Source organism: Lasioglossum baleicum, chromosome 2 (genome assembly GCF_051020765.1).
Source record: "Lasioglossum baleicum chromosome 2, iyLasBale1, whole genome shotgun sequence".
Taxonomy (NCBI): domain Eukaryota; kingdom Metazoa; phylum Arthropoda; class Insecta; order Hymenoptera; family Halictidae; genus Lasioglossum; species Lasioglossum baleicum.
In genome coordinates this window covers 8,008,219-8,033,582 of record NC_134930.1, presented here as the reverse complement: position 1 = coordinate 8,033,582, position 25,364 = coordinate 8,008,219, and the positions used below count along the sequence as shown (strand labels likewise).

The window sequence follows — 25,364 nt, the reverse complement described above, 5'->3', positions numbered from 1 at the left end:
TTTGTCACCGTCAACCGATTTCGATGAAATATTCAGAAGATGTTTAACTAACATAGATCTACAAAACGCATATTTTGAATTTTTATTACCGGCCCAAATAAAAAAATTTCAATAAAAAAATAAATAAAATTTTTAATTTTTTGCCACATAAACGGTGTACTTTGTAATTTGTTATTTATGGCATGCTTTCCACAAATTTTCAAACAGATTTGTTGGATGGTTCGGTTTTTAAAATCACTTTTGTGGAACATTGATTGTATATGATAAAAGAAGAAATTGTAAACCGGAGCTAAAGTAGACGGGACGAAATGATAGCACACTTGAGACATCAGTGCGTCATAAATTTTTTTCTTAGTTGCTACTTTCTCCATTTTTCTTTAGAAATGGAAAGAGAGGAAAGCCTTTAAGTCAAAGTGAAATTGTTAGAATTCTGTTATTGTATATTCGGAGAAGTATTCCATATAAAAGATCACGGAACTTCTTAATAGAAGCCATAAAGTACTTTGACATTTGAACAGATAATAGCCACCATTAAATTTCCCTGCATTCCACAATGTGATATTTATGGGACGAAAATGCAAGGTGCAACTGTTATATGAAATTGTTTTCGCAATAGAACATTTAAAGTTAACTTTTTATTCATAGCACTTTGCGTTCTCTTACGCTTTGTAAACTTTAGGTAGCAAAATCTTAACAGTTATTTGTTGAACTTGAAAATAATATCTGTATGAACAAAGATATTAAGGTTAATAACAAGTTTCTGGAATTTACAAGGTCTTGGAAATAGAAGGCATAATGTTTATATTGTGCTTTTAAGCTTATTACTTTTGAACTTGTAAAATATTCAACACACGGTAATACTGAATATGTTCGAGTCTGGTTTTTCAGGACAGATATTTGGGCCGAGTATAAAAATCCACGGAAAACGGATTTCGATGTACAGAGATACAAAAACGACTGCGTTAGATAGAAACAGATTGTATAAACAGGGAATTCGATATCTGGGGCGATCATGTTCCATCACAGTCGTGTTAAAGCACTCGTAGGAAAACATAGGTGAAAATATTTCATTAATCGTGAAATTGAATCACTGGAATTCCACCACTGCAATTCGATCAGGAAATAAATCTGACAGTCATATAGAACACTATGTAAATAAAAAATCGTACATAGTTGGTGCAGAAAGACGTAATGCGAAACTACTGTAACCTACAAAATATGGTTCATCAACCTTAAACTCTCTAGGTGTCGTCCTACTCACATAAGTTTACCATGTTAATACCTATTTTATGTGCAACCAGAATTCTCAGTATTTCTGGAATTTGAAATTCAAGGATGTACAGAGTGTTTCAGGATTATGTGTCGCGACCAATGTAGTGTGATTCTGCACCCCTAAATCGGTGGTCGTTTGTTTAAAAAATGCACGACGAAATTGACCTTAATCATTTTTTCAGTGTAAAAATTGTTTTTTATTGCATCCTATAGTACTCATCGCGAAGAACAAAAGCCTCAAAGGAACTATAGGTTCCAAATCAACCATTTTCTTGGAAAACAACTTCAAAGTTTCGTAAACTATTTTATTCCGTGTGCCTAAAGGGTGTTGCAGAATGGTATTGACGGGGAGGACATGATGTTACATGAGAAAATAAGTCGAAAATATGGAATCAATTTTTTTATTTGATGCGTAGTTTTCTAGACAATCGAGTTGGAAAATGCAGCGAGCACGCATATATGTTATTCAATAAGAACCGTCTGACGCGTCTGATCATGACCGACCTATTCTACTTCCGGCATATACATGCTGGCCCACCTAAATACGGCCACCTAAATATCTCCTCCAATTGTGGGGGTACAGAAAATATTTTGTGTACTATTTGAATGGTTTGAAGGAACCATTGGAAACAATATTTTTTCCGAAGGTCATTTTTTCGCAGTTATCAAGGTCATCGATATTTTTTGATACATAACTACATTTTCTTTTTATTGAATCGTGTGTAGCTAATCGAAAAATACATTCAGATATGTATAATAACATGACATTTACCTTGATCTGAAGGTAAAACTTAAATTTTCAAAGATCAAGGACATTTCAAGATCATGTTACTATACATATCTGAAATAATACACCAAATATTTTTTGTACCCCCAGAATTGGAGGAGATATTTAGGTGGCTGTATTTAGGTGGACGACCCAAGGTGGTTCTGAACCCACCTTATAAAAACTGTAGGTCCCGTCGCGAAATAACCCTGGCAGTTATGTGCAACGTAAAATAATCACAAAAAAAGGTGAACCACCCTGTATAATACTAAAACACGCGAATCCGATGGATCTTTGAACTCAATTTTCTGGAAAGGAATGCCTTAAACGAAAAAAACTTATGTATTTCATATTTTGGACTTATTTTCCCATGTAGAATTACCCCCTCCACGGTTGTACCATCAATTCCGGGACACCTTGTATGTTCGTCAAATACGTACAGCAGCTGATGAACTAATGAAACCATCGGTTATTTTACGATACTTCAATTACAGGAGCTGAAATACAGGGTGTTTCGTCTAAAACAGGACACCTAAATGTCTCCTCTATCTCTGAATATACAAAAAATGTTTCTAACGTAATCTAAATGGTTTCAAAAGACGCATCAGATGGAAGAATCGTTTTTTATAAATTGCAATTTTTTAATTGTTTTTTCAAGGTCACACGTGTTTTTTTACACATGTACACACATTTTTTGTTGTTGTATGTTATAGCAAACATTATTGTGCATTCATCCTTGTTTAATAGCACGACCTTGAAATGACAGTGTACTCTAAAATTTGCTAATTAATGCCGAACTTACTTTCAGCGACATTTCAGATTTCAACGGTAACAGAAATTCGACCACGAACTTGAACTTGTAAATAATCACATTTATTACTGCAATAAATGTTCGAAATGATGTCCTTCTGTTGATTTCAGGTTTCATATCAGCACATGCAGCAATTATTTGTTCCTTCATATTTTCTGGTGTCGTGGGCTGCTCTTGATAAACCGTACCCTTTAATGTCCCCCATAAGAAAAAATCAAGTGGGGTGAGATCGGGTGAATGAGCCGGCCATGATACAGGTCCATTGCGTCCAATCCAACGATTTGGGAATTTTTCGTTGAGGACACGTGTTGCAATACGACAAAAGTGTGCTGGACACCCATCGTGTTGATACCATAATACTAGACGGTCCCTAAATGGTACATCTTCTAATAAACCTGGTAGAATATGTTCTAAAAATTCAGCATACTTCTGCCCAGTTTGCGTACCGTTGATAAAATACGGCCCAATTATCCTATTATTTAGAATACCACACCAGACATTTATGGTCCACGGTCTCTGCTTATCAAGTTGTCTAAAACATCGTCGACTTTCAACCGACCAATAATGCATGTTCTCGAGGTTCACCTGACTATGATTTGTAAAGGATGCTTCATCCGTAAACAATACTGTTTGGAAAAACATTTCATCGCTTTCATATTTCCGTATGCTCCATTGAGAAAAGTGTACGCGGTTTTCAAAGTCTCTTCCATGGAGCTCTTGGTGAAGAGATAAATGGAAAGGATGAAATTTTTGTGAATGAAGAATCCGGAATATGCTTGTTACACTAATACCGGTTTTACGTCCAAGTTGCCTTATACTAACATGCGAGTTTTGATTAACTTTAGCGATGATATTTGTTGCAACGGCAACACCGAAGATCAAGCGTACCGTACCGTTGCTCCAAGCGTCAAAGGGATATACCTGAAAGGGATATTTTAACTTGTAAAAACGCGTGCGAATCAGCTGCGAACTGACCGACTAAATGAGTTTATGACCACCGCAATTCGACAATCTCGACCCCGACAGACGGACAACACTTGCGACCGAAACGACAAACGGAAATTCCATCGTAAATAACACCATTGACGAACGAAAACAATACCGAGAAATGTACTGACAGTTTCCCACTCTCAACTTAAAAACTCCTCCCAATATACCTACACCCAATCACGAAACGCTACATTTTTCCCCACCTAAATCCAAATCCTCCAATCACGAAAAACCCAAACTGACGAAGGACAGGACACGACTAGACAGAAGCAGAACAAATCTACAACGCAGACGGACGAGACGCACTCTCCGAATATACATATACATAGCGAACCATTCAGTGTAGTATACGTACTAAAGTACATATAGTGAACATTCTTCGCACTTATTCTACACCCTAAGTGCTCAATATCACGCAGTGAATATTGAGAGAAGGCAACGGTATACATTCATCGTTACCTTCGTATACAATATTGTTTACATTTGCTTCATGAGTAACAGTCTTACGTCTCACACGAATGTTTCTGTTGCCTCTACCAGTCTCACAAAATGTTTTAACAATACTTGAGTATGCAGAACGTGATGGACAAGACTGTTCTGGAAATCTGTCTTTGTAAATTCGTATTGCTTCTCTTAGACACTCTCGAGCTTCACCGTAAATTAAAACCATTTGAATTTTCTCCTGTTCTAGATAACGCATTATAGAACGCTTGTCGATACACTGAGAAATCTAGCAGTGAGCAAACTCTTAAATACATATCTCTTTCACTCTCTATGTATACAGAGGAATGATACAATGTGTTTATTTAAAAGTTCACACACACACACACACACACACACACACACACACACACACACAATGGTCGAATTTCTGTTACCGTTGAAATCTGAAACGTCGCTGAAAGTAAATTCTGCATTAATTAGCAAATCTTAGAGTTCACGGTCATTTCAAGGTTGTGCTATTAAACATGGATGAATGCACAATAATGTTTGCTATAACATACAACAACAAAAAATGTGTGTATATGTGCAAAAAAACACGAGTGACCTGGAAAAAACGATTAAAAAATTACAATTTATAAAAAACGATTCTTCCATCAGATGCGTCTTTTGAAACCATTTAGATTACCTTAGAAACATTTTTTGTATTTTCAGAGATAGAGGAGATATTTAATTCAATTCGTGCAACTATGTACATTGTACATACGTTCTAATAAAATATCAATTATATACACACGGGCACATAATAAAATATAAAAAAATACAAAATCAATATTGATAATTTCGGTATTTGTTCGGCCTCTGTGTTGGCGTAATAAAATCATCGACATGAGAGAGAAATTTCTGGTTCCCCAGCTCTTATAAATATTATTAAAGCAAACAAATTTTATTTTGCATACAGACCCGCGATCGACTAATTAAGTTTGAAAATTCTCCACGACCTGGAAAACACGGAATCGTTAGTAGGGTAGCTAAAGGTCTTCGCTTCTACCAGTGATCTGTTATTTATTAGAACGCTTGATAGCGATGACCCTCGAGTCAGATACTTCCCGATGCATTAACGGGCGTTAATTAGCAATTGGCCAGCGACTCCCCAGAGCCGGGGCAACATCATCCAGGAACATCTACCGGCGGCATTTGCATAAACGCCGGAATCCCTCGCGATGCGCGAACAATTTTTTGCTAGTGCGCGAGTGTATAGCGCGCGTCATAAACTCTGCTCCCTCGGAGGCCCTCACCTGCGTATACCATTATAGCGTAACGCGGAACACGGCCGGTTCTATGACGTGGAGACCGCAGGGGATGTTGCTGACATCCCTCAACAACGGATCCTGCGCCGCTTGTCCGTGCACCGAACCCGAATATTTGGTTGCGTCGCGAAACCTCTGTTCATCATCATCCACGTCGACATCTTGCATTCATTACAATGTGACACCAGACGCAGCCAAGTATGGTTCGGACATCAGACAGCTCGGTAGCGCTGGTAGTGGGGGTGTAGAAGAGCATTGAAGGGGTTGACGAGCAGGTAAATCACCGTCCCTGCCTCGTAGTCACGTTTCCTGAAGCACTCGGTGTCTCTGCGCGCGACTGTTACCACCGGCGCGGCATCGTTCCCGAATCCACACACCGACGCCGTCTAACCGGCTGACAAGGTGCCTCGTCTTCGATCAATCAACCCACCTACTTCCGAGTGTACTCGTTCATCCTAGCGGTCCCAGGGAGCTCGAGTAAATTACTGCGAAACGGGTATAGCTACGCCTTAGCTATCCGGCTAGATGGCTGGGCCGGGATTGCACGCCACAAATTATCTGCGTAGAGAACCACCCACTAATTCTCTCGCCTCGTACTCAACTATACCTCCGCCAGCCCCCGTCTTCCGCCTTGTACTTCTCCGCCCACCTTCATGTTCCTGGCGGCACCTCCTCTCTATCCCCCGGGGGGAATGGGAATGGGAATTTCCTGGAGGGCGACTGCGGTTCCGCTTTTCACCGATTCCTCAACCCTGTTCCGGTGTTTTCCGCTGCACGCGATTGCTCTCCTTTGACTGCACACTTTCCTGAGCGTGTGCCGTTAATACCGCTCGGGGGAATCGGGATTTGCATCTCGAACAACTTCTGTCCCGCAGTGATCAATTTATACAGAAACATGGACAGTGCAGCGAACGGCAACAACCATGATAAAACCTGCCATATCGTTCGTCCACTCGGCCTAGGCCGATTACGGTCACAGAAGGCATAGGAAATATCCGGGACACATTCACAAAGGAAATTTTTAAAGTAATTTTATAATCGAATATAGCACGAGAGAGAGAGAGAGAGAGACAAACCCATCAGAAGAACGACCCTCTAGCAACACAAACACAGTGATGTAGAGTCGAATGCTTTTGTCATTGCAATACGTGTAAAATACCGAATACTTGTATTTAATGCATACATAAATCAGTGGACGAATACTATGGCATTTTGTGTTTGATAACTAGACTGCGTATCTTTATCCATTTATGGCTTCTGGAAGTGTTCGAAAAAGGGCTAGAATATAAAACTTAATAGAATTTTGTACAATATTTATTTCTTTTAGATCTACAAAGGCTGTTCCCTTTAAAAAATGGATTTTATTTGATTCCACTTTCTCTCTTAACATTTCTCTACAAAAATTGGAAGACGCATAAACATCCGCAGTCTATTATTAACAAACGCCGAATACAATATCCAACATTTCATATTTTTGATCTGATATCCATATGAATACTTGTATTTACAGTATCGAAACGGAATAAAAGACAAATTACTTCCTTAACCCTTTGCACTGCTTTGTCGAGTGTGATTCGACATCAGAGAAAGAAAAATGGAAATGAAACGAGTTTTTATATGTATTTGGTTCTTCCTTTATTTATTGAATGTCTCTTATATCTTAGATAAAAACAAATATAAGTTTCACAAATATAAATTATAATAAAGTTTGAGAGCTATATATATATTTAATATAATTAGTAAACAAAATTGTTTAAAATGAGTAGCAGTCAAGGAACTGTCCTTTGAAGTAAATTTCAAATAAAACTCTTAAAATAGTAGGGAGTTGTTGACAACAAAATTGTGTAAATAATTGCAGAGGATTAAATGTAGTACAATATTTCCTTTTATTGAATATTTAAACTATCGAGTTTTAAATTATGGGTGAAATATTGCCGCAAGAGCAAGTACTCGGTACTCAGTATTTGATGAGCAATTAAATATATGTAAATTATAGAAGTATTTCACATTCAATAACATAATTAAATGTAACATGTCAAGGTATTCAACAACTGATTTATTTATTCTATAAATTACAAGTTGACAACCTATTCGTCATTTGAATATTTTTTAAGTGGTTTTCCCATCACAGTATCATGACGTCGCATAGTGGCTAATTTACACAAAAAAAATAGACAATATTCATATATTTATTATTAGACAAAAATTATACATTTATGACAAAAATGCGTTCGAGTAATTTAAAACAGCAAATAAATTAGAAGAATTTAAATATAATGTTCTAATTACTTTCCACCTATTAAACATATTAAAAGAAAAAATAAATTTCTACCTCACTCCAGGACGTAGCAATTCAGGTAGAAAATTTCTATTTTGCATAAAGATCCGCTGTCTATTTATTATACATTATCCATTGCAAATAGACCATTCTTAAGGGTTTCCGGATTCGTAGAATCCAACTTTGGTATCATTTTTTATTTGACGGACTTGATGAATTGACGAAACGTTGGCCGTTTAGTTAGAATGTTGTTTCTAGTAAAGAATCTTTTATAAATCTTGAAACTTAATAGTTGACGAATCAGTATTAATTACATTGTGTAGAGTGGTTTACTTGAGCAAATGAAGAATGATGATAGGCAGGGTGGTCGAATGAGAAACATTGGAATTAAATTACGCTACTTGTTACGTTAATCGTTTTCTGACAAAGTGATTTTCAATTTTGTAGGCTTAAGCCAAGCTTGCTAGAGGCCCGAAATTGTTCGGTATTTATTCAGTACGATGTTCAACATTCCTTCATGTTATTATAAATAAGAGTGGAAGAATAATTCCTTTCTTCTGTTTCACACTTTACTGGATGAATATTGTGTAAGAGATGAGTTTAATAATTGTGGAACGCACTATTGGTTCAGTACTTGTTTAATTATGAAATGTAAATGATACATAAGTCCAACACTGTATACACACGATTCTCTTAGCCACACAATAATGGATCGAACCAATCCTCCAAATCGAACCATTCGTACCTACTTCTTACGATATAAACAATCCAACACAATGTTCAGTGGAATTTCCATTTTAAGACGCTAAACTAAAGCTTGAACATTAAACAAAACCTGTAAAAACTGCGTTTATCATATTCCAAGAAACAATTCCTAACTAGAAAATTTTCCTCCAATTCAGAGAATTATATTAACGCGCTGAGCCAACTGAGCTGTTGGAAACATGATTGATATTTCTAGATGTAATGTTTATACTGTAGAAATATTAATTAAGTTGATTTCATTTTTTGATTACTTCTACACAATGTTCAAGGTCTATCAGTGCGTGATAGACTTACAGAATAAATAGAACGTAATAATTTTAAGGTTAGCTTATTAGTTCTTCGCGGAAAAAACGTCGAAAAAATCGGTTTTTATTTTTTTTTAACAACGGCGCACCAAACCAAAAAATCCGAAAAAATTCATGGACAATACCTATAACAATATATTGCTACTGTAAAAATATAAATGTGGACACTCTAGAACTTCCATCTGAAATCTGCATTTTTTCGATTTTTTTTGAGGTTTCTGATTTTTACAAGCAGGATTTTCACTTCAAAAATCTGAAACCAATTGCAGAGTATGTATTTGGGTTCTTTACATGTGTCAGATTTTTTTCAGAATTTCTAAACATCATTAACTAGGAAAAATAGGCCAAAAACTGATTTTTCTATTTTACTCCGTAACTACCCTCCAGATCGAGATACAGGGTTGAAACTTTGCGCAGTGTGTTTTTTCTTGGTGTCCTATCGAATGACCCATCGTCGATAATTCGGTTCAAGGGCATTTTTGACTCCTTATCCGGCTACATTTCAGATAATGTAATGGAATAAAATACGCGCTACATTGGTAAAAAATCTTCTGTCGCTTTTGTGTACTGATATTGTTTCGTATGTGTCAAATCCTTGTGATTGAAGAACTGCAGGACAACGGCGGATCAAAGCATGGACTTTATGGGCTCCAGCCCAGGGCCTCGTCTAGTCAAAACTTCGCGGTCAAAAAATTAAAAGTAAAAACAACTTAAATGAAACACTCAAGAAAAAATAAATTTTACAAAAATTGTTGGTATGTACTTTGGTAATGTGGGTGAATTGGATATGCCCTGAAACGGTGTTAGTCACCACCGCTGCTCGCAGAGGTTTAAAAGTTCTCCGGCAAACTAATATTTATTCATTGTGATGGTATACACCGGTACCTGGCATGTTTCAAGGATTTCCAAGCGAGAAATCCGAGACACGACAACACAGAGTAGGTTTTTCTTCGTTTCGAGAGCAAGGGAAGACTTTCTTTCTCTCGATACCTAGCGCCTTTCATTCTCTGTCACGCTGATAGATACAAACTGCGGCAAAGCCACGCGAAGCAAGTGTTATCTGGCATAATCTGGCAGATGACACGAAGTATTGCGTTTATCTGGCTTGCGCATCCGGGCGTGTGTACGTGTCGAGATGCAGCGCGATACTCGTGCAAATAAATCTTCCGAGATCGTGACAGCGACTGACCTCAACCTTCAAATTTACCACGTTACTATTTCAGCATAATAATTTAATCATGCTTTACAGTCGCTTCGATGCTCGCGAACTTAGCCAAGCGATCACAATGATCGCTTCTAATTCGCAACGGATAATTGTTTCCCACTAATTATTCCGAGTATTTACTCGGAATTCCACAATTCCAATTTTACTGGATTTCCACGCCGGCATTACTTGCGAAATATGAGAGAGAGCGATAGAGAGAGAGAGTGTTTAAACCGTTATAGTAATAACGTTCGACTATAATTTCGTAAACGGAGAAGCGCAAATTGATCCGATATGAACCACTTCAGGAGGTAAACTACTTTAATCCCGATTGATTCTGTCTATCACAGGAAGTTTCTGAATACTGGAAATTGTATAGTATCCGGATATTTGGTATTTGGGCCACATTCGACTGCTGATAGTAGCAAGCCGATAAATATTTCGTCGATGATCCTCTTCTATCGGCTGCGCGCCGCGGGTCGCTTATTGACGTTTCAATTGCGTTAATCGGCAAAGGCAATGCGCCCGTTTAAGTGTTGCTTGTTTAACGCTCCGCAATTGCAAACTAGAAGCACTATTTACCGCGTACATAAATACGAGTCCACGGTCATAACAATGGAAAATTAAGGATGCTCTATCCAAATTAGTGTGTGTGGATCCGGCTCAACTATACCTAGGACAGCGCTCGGAAATTTTTACTCGCGACGGCCGAGAATCGGAGACTATGCGTCCCGCGCGTCTCGCTCCCCGGACCGGCCCTAATGCTCGGAGCTGCTCAGGCGCGTACCATTTCATACGCGCTATTCGTGGTGCATCATGATGACACTCGTGTCAATAGGTTTCCTCATTACACATTGTCAATGCGTTTTTTTTTGTTAGTGCTATCTCCTGTAGGCCTACTCCACTATGTCGCACGATAATTTCGGACAACAGCTGTAGAAAATTAATTAGAAAAATAAATTCATAAGATAAATTAAAAAATTTAAAATTTGGTAGGCCTACAGGGGATACCACTAACAAAAAAACGCATTGGCAATAGTACCTCAATGGTAATGCGGAAACCTATTGACACGAGTGTCATCATGATGCACCAAGAATAGCGCCTATGAAATGGTACGCGCCTGAACAGCTCCGAGCACTAGGGCCGATCCGGGGAGCGAGACGCGCGGGACGCATAGTCTCCGATTCTCGGCCGTCGCGAGTAAAAATTTCCGACCGCTGACCTAGGACATACACTCCTCAAAAGAATTAAGGAATCACTTGTGCGAACCCGAAAATTTGCTCCCACTTTACGTGATTATAACACCGTCAAAAATTGCCGTATCGATATTGTTAAACAATGGTTTGAAAGCGTGAAACCTCTAGTTTCAGATGCTCTGTTTCAATATTGTTGCTATGTTGGTTTTTTCCAAACTTATAGCGAGATGAAGACAACATTGACACGGGGGGCAACAAATTTTTTTGATAAATCGCGTTATCAAAATCGATTTCCTGCGAAATCCTGTGGTCGTAGACAAATTTTGAAACCAGATTTGAAATCAGCGCAAAAAAATCTACGGGAAATGATATATAGCATGTTAAAAAAAAAAATTTCCGCGCGTGGTACTGGAAAAACCACATATTCTTGAAATGCTACATGTTTAACGAATTTTCTCAACGTTAAAAAACGGTCGTACCATAATCTCCCTATTTTTCCCACATTCTGCAAAGTTTCAGCTTTAATTTAAAAAATATTTCATCGCTCTACCTCATTTCTATCGAAAGTTCTTTGATTTTGAATCGAGTTTCGTCCAAATTTTCCACTGTGGGCCAGCGCGGCAGTAGCGTATTCAGAGGTGTCAGGCAGCCGCTGTACGTGGCGCGCTAATTTCTGCGAAGCACTAATTTTTCAAACACAGCTGCCATAGGTTTTAATTGTCGCAGCGAGTTCATGGGATACTCAATCAAATCGGCAGAATCTCTGCTTCAATCTGACGTTCGGATCATGGTATTACGATCATTTCTCGCCGAGATATAGCGAGTTAAAGGAAAAATTGAAATTGTGCATTTTTTAAGCATATTTTCAGAAACACCTGATATATCGAAATATTAATGAAATTGAAAAAACAAAAGGAGTACCTTCAAGAGACAGAAACGCTCTTTCTATTGCTTGTTTGCAAAAGATTCTACGATAATTTTTTCGCTTTCTGGAGCCAGTTAAAGTTGAAAAGCACATATTTACTTCAATGTTGAATAACTCGAATAAAAAAAATCGCACAATATTCAACAACCACACAATTTACACAGGAAAGATAGCCCTTCCAAATGATATTAACGCGATTTATCAAAAAAATTTGTTGCTCCCCGTGTGATGTTCCAAAGTTGCACAAAAGTTTTGTTGAGCATCAATGTTGTCTTCATCTCGCTATAACTTTGTAAAAAACCAACATAGCAAGAATTTGAAACAGAGCATCTGAAACTAGAGGTTTCACGCTTTCAAACCATTGTTTAACAATATCGATACGGCAATTTTTGACGGTGTTATAATCACGTAAAGTGGGACCAATTTTTCGGGTTCGCACAGGGGATCCCGTAATTCTTTTGAGGAGTGTAGTATTCGATAAATCGTTCAGCGCTGCTGCTTCTAGTCTATGCACTTTGACCGGGCCCGACCTTTAGTTATATCGCGCTCGGACTTCTAGTTAGGACTTTCAGTCGAAGAACTCCAGGCTGTAATTAAGACGTCTGGTCAGCTCCGCCCTGTAGTCAACGCTTTCAATCAGATAAAGTCTCCCATTCGAAATATATCGTTCAAATAATCATCGGCTCCCTAATGAAGACGCCCAGGCAGCTGAAACATAACGCAAGATAGCCACAAGAACGCGGGGGAAAGATAGGAGGAAGTTTAACCTGAAAATGCCACTAACAGATTCATCGTAACGATGCATACAGGACGTTTCAAAATCGTGTGTCGCAATTACTATAGCGTGATTCTGCTCCTCTGGATAGGTGGAAATCTGTTTATAAAATGGACCGCGAAATTGACCTTGAACCATTTTTTCAAGGAAAAACATTGTTTTTATTGCATCCTATAGTGCTCATCACGAAGAACAAACGTGTGAAAGGAACTTTAGGTTTGAAGACAACCGTTCTGTTAGAAAACGATTTCGAAGATTCGTGAACTATCTTATCCCATATGTCCACAGGGTGTTCAAAAATGGTATAAACCTGGAGGGTCTGCGTTCATTGTAAGAAACAGGAGCCAAACAGAAATTCCTTTCTTGCCTTACTGATTTTCACGAGCTCAAACTAATACATCGATATTCACAAATTGTTCTACCCTGTCTACTGCTTTAAATTACACCTATTCAATTTTGTCATAAATGCGTAAAATCTGCAGTCTACTTATAAGCGTTTGTCACTTTAGGTTATTAGTAGACTGCGGATTTTATGCATTTATGACAAAATTGGGTACATACAATTTAAAACAGTGCAGGTATTAAAAAGGTTTAAGACCACCAGTGTATTAGTTTCACCTTAATAAGATAATTAAAAGACGAACAAAATTTTTATTCGGCTCCTGTGTCTTGCAATCAATGCAAACATTTTTTATTTTGCATAAAGATCCGCAGTCTAGTTATTAGATATTCATAAATAGACTTCGGACTTTATGGATTCATGACAAAAATGGATGGGTGAAATTCAAGATTGTGTTGTTCACTTTTACAACCTTGGATTATAGCTCAGGGTCAATTCAAAGACGTATGCTGAACTTGATTGTTTCTGTGCTGTCATAATACCAAAACAAAAATATGACATTCCATAAAAAAGAACACAAAGTGACCTCGAAATAACCTTGAAAAATAAAGATAAACATTTTTTGTCACAGTGACATTCTTCATGGATAATAAATGTCCCTCTACGGCACTTACCGTGGGGTACTATTTATGCATAAAACATTGTTTAGATAGCGAAAATAACAAAATTTGTTCGAAGGTACGAGGGTAGTCCCAGAAGTACCCGACCTTGACATATAGCTGGCGGTTGTTATTTGAAAACTTACTATAGCTAAAAGTACAATCTTTATAAAGCTTAAGTTTGAAGTCTGAAGACGCTACGTTGTTTAGTATTTGTTTGACAGCCACCAATAGCATTTAGCGAGAAAGAAAGTGTTGTTCCATCAGGACAATGCACCAGTTCACACATCCGGTATCGCGGTGGTTCGAATTGCTTCCTCACGCATCCTATTCACCAGATTTAGCCCCCTCAGACTATTTTCTCTTTCCAAACTTGAAAAAATGGCTCGGTGGAGGTGGAATCTGCGGTTGATGGCTATTTTGAGAGGAGCTTGACGGATCTCACTATAAAAAAGGGTATCGAAGCTATTGAACATCGCTGGGAAAAGTGTATCGAGCGAAAAGGAGACTACGTTGAGAAATAAAGTGATTTTTTCCCAAATTTTTTGTGTTTTCTTTGTTAGGTCGGGTACTTCTGGGACTACCCTCGTATGTGGCCCCTACTTATCCCGCTAGACGATCGAATTATTTATCTCCACTTCATTGATTCAGTCATCATTACTTCGATTTAACAAAGAAACAACTAAATTCGAAAAATGAGAGACGATTAAAATAATTCAGTTTCGAAATATTTTATGGGAAAGGAACTATAACTTTAACCACCCATGTCTAGTCGTCGCGTCGCGTCGCCCGCAAACGTGTTATAATAGAAGGTTCCGATTGAAACGCAAGCACGCTAGGTGGTCCGCGACTATTTTCATAGTATTTGTTCCTAGGTTCTCGAACCCGAGCAATGGGCGACGTCATCGTCCCCCAGCTCGTCAGTGATTATTCTTCTCCCGGCGCGGCGCGGCGTCGCGTCGCGGTCCCGTCTCGATGCTCGCGTGCACGTTCAATTACAACGGGTCGGAGGGGGGTCGAATTAATATGAATGCGGTCATTAACGACCAACGATGAAAACTTGCTTCTCGAAGAGCGAAAAGGTTCGCATCGGAGATGCAGCGCGACACAGAAGAAAGAAGTGGCAGGGGGTTGGGGGTGGTCGCAAAGAGAGGGAGAGCCAAGTCGAGTTGCAGGCAACACCTCCGTGCGCTGTTGGCTTCAAACCACTTCTCTTTCAACCTCCGCTCGAGGATTGCCGGTTTAAAGGGGAACGCTGACGCCGCGCCGGATCTCGCCGCCCCTGTAGCTAACTATGATCATTTCCGTTAATTCCGGACGTGTCCTGCGAACTGTACGTCGCAGGCGTAAAACCACACCGGATAATTCGACAGAAATATTCTACCACGGTATTCTCATCTCCGCAGTCTTCGGTAATGCAGAGCGTTCCTGTCCTACTGACTGTGTTTAGACCAGGTGTTACTCGACGCAGATTCCAATCACTACAGTCCATCTCTTTACAAAGCCCCAGTAGCAAATTGTCTCTTTTGTCTTCCGCTTCTATTCTATCATGCACCGTACCATATCTAGCTTTCTAGCCAATGCTTCGAACGGATATATTGTAGTATGAAACACACAAAATTATGAGCTGAGACTTTAACCTTCCGTCACTTGCGACCGGACTCACACTCCGTAGCATATTTTGTTTTTAATTTACAGAGAGTGGGGGAACTTTACGGCCTTTTCCATCTAGGTATTCTTCGAGAAAGGTATAAAAATTATCTGTACCAAATTAGCAGTGGGCACGTGCGTTTTTGTGGCTGCTACAATAGATTGCGGAGTGTAAGTCCGCAGCCAGTAACGATTAGTGTTTTCGTCGCCAGCTCCAATTTCAGTCTGGGTTTACGCTACCGTCGATTTAGGTGATGTCCTTTTAGAAGATCTCATAGTGCCTTCTTATCGAATTTATTGCTTTAAGTTAAATATGTTAGGGGATTTTCGGGATGAAATCAGCTGGGCCGTTCCACGCTCAATGGCATTTGAAATAGTATAGGCCCTCATGTAGCGCCTATGCTATTTCTAATTTACCTAAAACTATAACAATAAGAATAAAAGAAATACTTGGAATAGAAAATGCGGAGCCTGTAGTCAATTTTGTAAATTCACGATGACGCTGCAGTTACTGCGATAGTAAAAAAAACAGATCAACGCAGTTTTCATGTAAAACATGTGGCATATTTATGTGCCTGGAACATATAACATGTGTTTGCACTGAGTGCTACTCTCTATAACTTTTCTTTCATAAAATTTTTCGTCTAAAATGCGGCTTTTGTTTGAACTTAGGATTATAATCTAAACTAATGTTCTGTTCTCTATTTTTCATAAAATAAACAATAAACATACTTTTATTATACATTTATATCTTGATTATTTCATTAAGACAATAAATATAATATTGTGCTTTCCTATTTGTATGAAAAATGGTATACGGAGCTACCATTACGCTGCCATTAACGGTACATCAAAGAGAAGCGCCACTGACGGATGGTTAAAGAATGGAGAGGAGGGAGAAGATAATCCTGAATATATAACATATCAATGATGGGTTTCCATTAGTTTCTGAGATATTAAATATAAAAACTATCAAGAATGATGTTTCCAAGTTGACCTGTGTGTGTGTTACATGTATGATAATTATCGAAATAAACTTATCGTAGGACCATTGTTATATTCTTCAATTCTATAGTGTCATAAATTTATTTGCAAAAATCACACAAAAGTACACCGCCTTCGTGTATATAAAGAAATGAAACAAATATAAATATACACATTCATACAGAATTCCTTTTTGAAAAAACTGTGTACAATAGAAATTTTACTATGGGTCAAAATGACCCTGCATTCGTCTCCCGCGATGGCCTAATTCCATTTGTCGCACGAGGGTTAAACGGCGGTTCTGTGCATTGCTATGAATGACTTAGAATTATGGCCCTTTACACCTTCATAGCTCTTGGAACCGTGGCCCTTTGCATACTCGTAACTATTAGAATAATAGCTCTTTGCATTCCTAAGAGCATTAGCATTGTAGCATTTTACGATCCCATTGACCCCGGAAATTATAACCCTTTATCTTCCTAAGTTCCCCAGAATTGCTCTTTGCGTTGTCAATAACCACGAAGTGTCGATCTCGAGGAACTTCGGAAGTGGATTGGCCGTTGAAGATGTTGTACAGATATAATTCAGGATTAATACCACGATAACTTTTGGTGTAAGAGACCCTTGCATGTCCTTCACAACTGTTATGCCGTTATTAATTTGATTTTAATTTGAATCTTTGAATCGTCTAGATCCTTTCACAAATTACCACAGATTCACTTAGCAGTTGAATCAGCATTTAAATGAGATAAAAGTGAGCTGTAATGTCAGAGGTGAAATGAATTTAACTTTCACTATCTCCGCTCAGCACTTCTTGTGAATAATTTTTCACTACATTCATCCTTCTATCCGAGTTCTTTCACTAATTCCATAAATTTCCAATTCCAAATAGTGTTCATGAATTTTTCGTACTCAACGTCACGCGAAGGTTATGGTACATCTTGACCTCGGCTATCGCATCGTGATGGTGAAAATATCTAATTCCATTTAAAGAAACTCTGATGACCTTGAAATCTCGAAAAATATGACCTTAAGAAAAATTTTTATCCCATCACAGTGTTTGCCTCTTCGAACAAAATAATGTTTTTCAAGTTCGGTGCGACACCCTGTAATGCCCTGTATATCATGGTCAAAGTATAATCTTAATAATAAGAATATATCCTTGATACTTTTATTAAATAATCGAAAATAGCCAGGTTTAGTGCTCCGCAGACCTAGTATCAATGCAATTTACTTTTAATTGCAAGGATCAGGAACATTAGCCTACCATTAAATAGTTGCATTGTCCCTCAACCTTGCAAGGAAAAGCTAAGCAGTTGAAGGGTGCAAATGAGCACAAAAGGATAAGTTAGCTCGTTCTGTCCAATTAGCTGGCTAACCACTTCTGAGTGATTCATTCGATCCTATAATTTTCAAATCACGCAATAGCAGCACGATCAAGAGATTCGTGGCACAACAATCGGACGTGCTACCGTTGGTTCCTTGGGAATCGGAAACGCGCATTATTCTCACGTAACTGGATGGCATCGCGTCTTTCCTAAATAATGCAGCGTCACACACACACACACACACACACACACACACACACACACAAGGATTCGACTCATCGAACGAGCAGCGTCGCGACAAACCAGCGCGGCATCCTTTCAATCTTAAAGCTCGTTCGATCGTATCGACGGTTATCTGGAGAATATCAAGGATGTTGCGCAACAATGGGCGCCGCGAGACAAAGACGTCCGTTCGTGTGGAGGAGGATCGGTATCGACAGAATGGACCGGTGGATCTACGACGAGTCTCGAGCACTCGATCCAGAATGAACGTGCAGGTTACGAGTCGACGAGGAGGGTCGTGGGGGTGAGAAGAGCTGGCTGGAGAGACGTACGTTTGATTCCGTGCGACGATGCAATACATCTCTCTCCTCGGTTTACCGGTAGCCCGGCGAGACGGAAGTGTATCGTGCCCGGCGAAGCGGGCACATCCGGTTCACAAGATTAATTGCCAATAAACCTCCATTACAGGGACCTCTTCCCGTACCGTCACTCTTCTCATGGCCCGCCGTCATTCCTCGGCTAGCTACTTTCTAGCCCGGCCTAGCAGACCCTCGCGTGACTTCTGATCGGCCGGATTTTCATTACGCATTTTACGCGGCGAGATGTCCGAACAATATGGTTCACAACGAACGATCCCGATGTGACGTCTTCAGATTTTCATGGACATCCCTAGCCCGAATTTCAGCTTCAGTTTACTACTAGAAATTAGTTTATCACGTTCGATCCAAAATCAAGACAAAGCAATGTTGCAATTTAAAAGAATTTTCTCAACGTTTCGATCCAAGTATGGATCATCTTCAAGAGAATTTTGCGTCTGAAAAAAACTGAATACTGTACTGAGTGTTTCACAAGATCAACATTAACGAACATAATCTTTCACCGTAATTGCTATTGGGTTGGGAAATAAGTTCGATCGGTTTTTGTGATTTATTCCAATGTAAAAACCGAACGAACTTATTTGCCAACCCAATATGTGTAAATTGTTTATAAGTGTATAAGCCTTGCTCGTTTTACACATCCGATGGGATGAAATCAAGGAACATACCACGATCAAAAGGGAGGAATTTATTCAAGCAGTTAAAGTACTAGAAGCCAACGTATTCGTTTTCAACGGTACTTATTATAAACAAATTTTTGGCACAGCAATGGGATCTCCTATCTCCCCGGTCATCGCTAAAAACTATTGCAACTCTATGATTTAAATACGAAAGATATATAAAATTTGAAGGAGCTCATGGATGCCAATGTCGAAAACATTGTGATTTTGTAATGTAGAATTACCCCCTCCACGTTGATTGTATAATTTTGGGACACCCTATAGCTCTGCCGAATAAAGTAGTTTACGAAACTTTGATGTTGTTTTCCAAGACAACGGTTGATTTGGGACCTATAGTTCCTTTGAGACTTTTGTTGTTCGCGATGGGTGCTATAGGATGCAATAACAAAGTTATTAACCTTGAGAAAAGGTCAATTTTGCGTTCCATTTTTTAAACAGTGGTCGCAACATATAATTTTGAAACACCCTGCACTACCCGTTCGGCCACACCCTGTACTTTTGATTTATTTTTCCATAAAGAATACACAACTACCCTGTAAACAGCTGACAAGCGTTCCACAAGTAGCTCCCACGTTCCCTTTTGTTCGGACGGTGTTTGCTCGTCGTTAGTTGTACGTACTGCGTATGTATTAAATTTAATGATGCTATCTCCGGCGGATGTTCAGAGATACGGAAGAGAGGAGATCCTACTGGGAATCCATAGAGAAATTTTATTGGTACATTCATTATTTGAATCTCCGTTATGCAACTGTCTCGCTACGGGAATACAGAATTGGCATCCGCGGAGCAGGGAAACGCGCTAGCTCAAGGAATCTTTTTATTTCCTGTGAATAACTTCGAAACGTACGCATAAGCCGTGTTCCAGAAGCATAGTATTCTGTATTTGCTTCGGAGAGTCCACTTGCTCGGAGTACTTTAATATCACATGAGTCTTTTCACTCGATAACGTTTGCGACTTAAACACCCTGCGAAACGAGGAGGGCAACGAATTATGTGTACATTTCCCTGAACGGTGCGGAGGGAACGGTTCCTTTGCTACCCGACATGAATCTCATAAAAGAAACGCCTGTTACAGGATTCATTCCGCAGCCTGGCTTCGTACATCCTTTTCTGTTCGTTCGGTGGGGGGGATTAAGAGGAGAACGAAGATCATCCGTTCGAATTACGGTTAGAAACAAAATCCGTCTTGTCCTTTGCGAATTTTCTCCGGCATTTCTCGCAGGGAAACGCTCGCATTTGTCGGGTCCGATGAGCATCTTTCGTTGCAACATTTTCTCCCGCTAAAAGAATTTCATTAACTTCTTCTTTGTCGCCCGAAACGGCGCGGCCGGCGAAAGAAACGCGTCCCGATTTATGCAAATCCTCTCCGGAAACTTGACCCGTCATCGTCGGCGAAGCAAGAAAGAAAGAACAGCCCGGCCGGGCCGTGGCACGTGACTAATTTGTCATTGAAAAACGAGGCGGCACAGCGCTCGCGTGTTCGACCGGAGTACGGTGTTGTGCGCGTGATTAATCTCACCGGTGCCGAGTCTCTGGGCGGATACTTCGAAATACCGGGTACACGAATCGATTCGCGCGTTATCTCGCGCCCGAGGCCGACGATCCACGAGAAATTGCCTTCGTATGAATTCAAAGGTATGCGCGCCGGGCGCCGAGCAAAGATCAAAGTCCTGGCGTGCGGCCCGATGGAAAGGCGAACGACGGCTCGGGGTGACTTATCACGCGAGCATCGATTAAAGTTTTCACTTCGCACCTCGTTTCGTGAATTGCCCCGCTCTGATTGATCCACACGAATGTCGGAAACTATCAACATCGACCTTATATCCTGCGCTATGTATTCTTGTGTCTAATTAACCGGCAAGCACGCACACATCAAGAGCAAGCTGTTGTTCCTCGTTAACCAGCAGTTGAGCTGCAGTGCCGCTTGAAACGAATCTCTCGATCAATTGAATCGTTTCAGACTTTTAAATCCGACATTCCTGCGCTTGTATTAAACTCTGTGTTCATAGATTTAGGAAACTTAAAGTGATCTATAATTAACTTTTGCGTAGTTTTTTGATAGTTGAACTTTACAATCGCCCCCTCCCCCCACACCCACCTACAAGCTTATAGCTTAGCCTACGTGACTCTTTTACTCCCTTCTTGGAACCACCTGTTCCAACTGTCCAAATAAACAGCTTTCCCCTTTATGGGAAAGTACATACACCTGGAAAACTTAGGAATATCTTCCAGATTATATATCCTATTCCCCCACTACCAGTTTTTCTAAACAAATTTCAACTATATAAAGGGCTCGAGCTTGTCCATCTCGGGCTTAGTACTACACTCCTCAAAAGAATTACGGGATCACTTGTGCGAACCCGAAAAATTGGTCCCCACTTTACGTGATCAAAACTCCGTCAAAAATTGCCGTATCGATATCGTTAAACAATGGTTTGAAAGCGTGAAACCTCTAGTTTTAGATGCTCTGTTTCAAATTGTTGCTGTGTTGGTTTTTTACAAAGTTATAGCGAGATGAAGACAACATTGATGGTCAACAAAAATTTTGTGCAACTTTGGAACATCACACGGGGAGCAACAAATTTTTTTGATAAATCGCGTTAATATCATTTGGAAGGGCTATCTTTCCTGTGTAAATTGTGTGGTTGTTGAATATTGTGCGATTTTTTTTATTCGAGTTATTCAACATTGAAGTAAATATGGGCTTTTTAACTTTAACTGGCTTCAGAAAGCGACACAATTATCGTAGAATCTTGTGCAGAGTTGGGCAAAATGTAATTTCAATTACAATTACAATTACTTGCCAATTACTGTAATTTGGAATTGCAGAAATACAATTACAATTACATGTAATTGTAATTGGAATTGCAATTACTTGACGAATCACTGTAATTGTAATTGTGGTCCGCAATTACAATTACTGGTTGAGCGAAAGTAATTGCAATTCCAATTCCAATTCCAATTACATGTAATTGTAACTGTAATTGTTAGTAGCAGTTACAAGTAATTGTGGCTCGCGCGTCGTCTGTTTGGAGTTTGGAAAGGAATTGCAGCTACCAGCCACAATTACTTGTAACTGCTACTAACAATTACAGTTACAATTACATGTCATTGGAATTGGAATTGCAGAAATACAATTACAATTACATGTAATTGTAATTGAAGATGTAATTAATTACTCATGTAATTAATTCCTGCCCAACTCTGATCTTGTGCAAACAATCAATAGAAAGAGAATCTTTCTCTTCAAGGTACTTCTTTTGTTTTTTTAATTTTATTAACATTTCGATATACCAGGTTTTCCTGAAAATATGCTTGAAAAATGCACAATTTCCATTGGTAATGGTTAATGGTTTTTTAGCACCTGCTTTAATAAATGTTTTAATTAAGAAATATCCGTTGGAAAGAAGACACTTGTTATAGAAGTTCCTAAGGCTAACATATCTTTCCATAAAATATCTACAAGAACAGACATTTTCTTGAACGAAACAAAAGAATTCGAGAGAACAGGATTTTTTCAGAAAACGAAAGACAACTATTTATATAAATATGTCGCTTTAAACACATTTTTAAAGATGCTTCTTCTACTCAAATTAATTAATTACATGTGATGATCATTATCATAATATTCTGGGTCAAAATAAACCCAGGCATCGTTGTCCAAATGCTAGCCAGAAGTTCTTGAGACTTCTACACCGTCAAAACTTCTACGATTGACAGAGATTCTTGAAGATCGTGCCTTTGTGATCTGCAGAATCTCAAACTCTCAAAGCTCTGCAGAATATGACTCTGGTACTTTTAGAAGATCTTTGAACCCTTTAATAGCTTAATAGCTTCTAGGCCCTTGAAGAACCTCTATAATGGGATGAGAATACTGATATATCTTAGACTCCGCGATACCTCCAGGATCTTCAGAACTATCTGAACTCGTTGAATAGTACTAGAACTATCTAGAGTCTAGATCTGCGAGAACTATCAAGGTTGTCAGACGTATATTACGATCACCTGTCATCTACCTAACCTGGTTAATATCGTACATTATCCCATTGCGAGTAATCATTTCCACGAATTGATAGTTTTTTAAATTAATGTACAGATTATCAATACATAGAAGTTTTATTTTGCATGAAAATCTGCAACATGCATGCACAAACGAAAAAGTTGTAAAAAGCAACCTTTACCACTTTTTTCGTGATTCCAACAAATCTCGAACACAGTTTTACACATCAGCGGGTCAACAAATGCTTTTAAGAACATTATTCTGTTTTTATGAACTTATTGACAGTTTGTTAAGATTTATGGAGGACTTTATTAGCGAAGTTCAGATAATTCTTTTTCACTCAGTTTTGGCTCGTCGAAATGAAAATATATTAGAAATTGGCTTATGCTATTTTAGTTTTCTAGATTTTCTATAAAGCGTGAGAATGGAATGTTTTAAAATTTGTTATATAAATATGAAAGTTTTCTCTGCCAGCCTTACTGTACAGAATTTAAACCTTTACTCCAATGTAAACAATATATAGAACATCATTACATATACACATGTATATGCGAGTCTTTTTCAAATGTTGTTCAGAATGATGACCTTGACAACATACTTCAAGGTCATCGAATTCGGTGAGGAGGACCCTTTCCTAAACAATTACTCAAGATATGCATCGGTGCAAATTGTTAAGTTGAGTTGACAATTATGTTCCGAGATATTAAAGGTTCAAGTTCGTTAATGCATCAACCTAAAACGTTCGGATTTTTAGGGTATTTTAGTAACCTTTTTTTAGTTTTTCGGTATTGTTATAGATATATCACAAACATCTGGGGATCTGGGTTTAGCACTTATATTCCATGAGACTGACCATATCCAAAGCACCACACAGTTATTATAATATGGCTGCTATAGCTAACCTTTCGTGCACCCAGCGGCCCGCGGCGGAGAAAAAGCTCATCACCCTGATGTATGTAGATACGTTATCATGATAAGACTTATATATTGCCAACCTCAAACATGTCGGAAAACATGGGCAACATGAAATGCCACGATGTTCGTATATCTTACGAATATTTACAATTAATGTTTCATGAAAATAAAAATATCGGTCCTCATGAATTTCGAAGACCTTTCTTTCAATTCGTTACGAAAAATTGGAGAAATCTGGAAAGAGTTTTTCAAGTAACAAGAATGTTCTAAAAGGCCGCACAGTCAAGTGGTTGACTTGACTTATTGATTAGACCGGGCACTCAGTCCACCGGGACAATTGTACCCGGGACCAGGAGTGGCAGGACTGTCTAGTTTAGAGGAGGCGCTTGTATAGATCAGTTTCCTTGACAAATTCCACGAGCCTATCCAACGTGCTGGCCTCAAGAGATAGTGCGCCGTTATTTGAGGGCCCACCGAATTTTCTTCTTAGGGCCTCTGCACTCTTACAGCGCAGTATGATGCGAAGAAGGTTTCATCCATCTCTCCGCATCTTGGACAGCTGTCGACCTTTATTTTTTAACGTGGCGGTAATGACTCATTACGTATCCCCGCCCTCCCTAGGAGGAGAGACGAAGATATGCGCCCTCCGGGTATACCCTCTAACTCCACCACGATGACCATCCCTAGGCTAAATGGAGCGGTGGTCAAGATCGCGAACCGAACGCCCCTGGCCTCCCTTACACCTCATGACATCCCGGTGGGGTCATAAAACCCTTTTAAAACCTACTCTTACAATGGATCCGCTCCGCCGCGCCGCGCCGGAACGGCCGGCCCCCTACCGGGATGGGCCCAATACAGGCACTCACTCTTCGGCGACGGAGGTCCCAGCTTAGCTCCACCGCCGTCACCACCGCCCCCAAATGCTATCCAGTTCCCAGTTTACCAGTGGCCCGTGGTAATGCCCACGAGCTGCTGTAAGTACCTCTGATCCAGACGACACAGTTTGGTAGCGAGTTCCTTTGAGAGGTCCTTTACCACAACGCCTTAGTTCAGTGGTCGGCAACGACTGCACCGTTCAGCCCGATTTCGGGGCCTGCGCCTCCCGCGCGTCTCGCTCCCCGTGACTGCTCTAGTGCTCAGACCCGTACCGTATGAAATGCGGTCGACAAC

At 39.4% G+C, this 25,364-nt stretch overlaps 1 protein-coding gene across 3 annotated transcripts in view; it reads left to right on the top strand.

The window, feature by feature from the left end:
- LOC143219220 (protein O-mannosyl-transferase TMTC1-like) overlaps positions 1 to 25,364 on the top strand; it is a 719,300-nt gene that overhangs the window by 480,835 nt on the left and 213,101 nt on the right. The window lies entirely within an intron of this gene.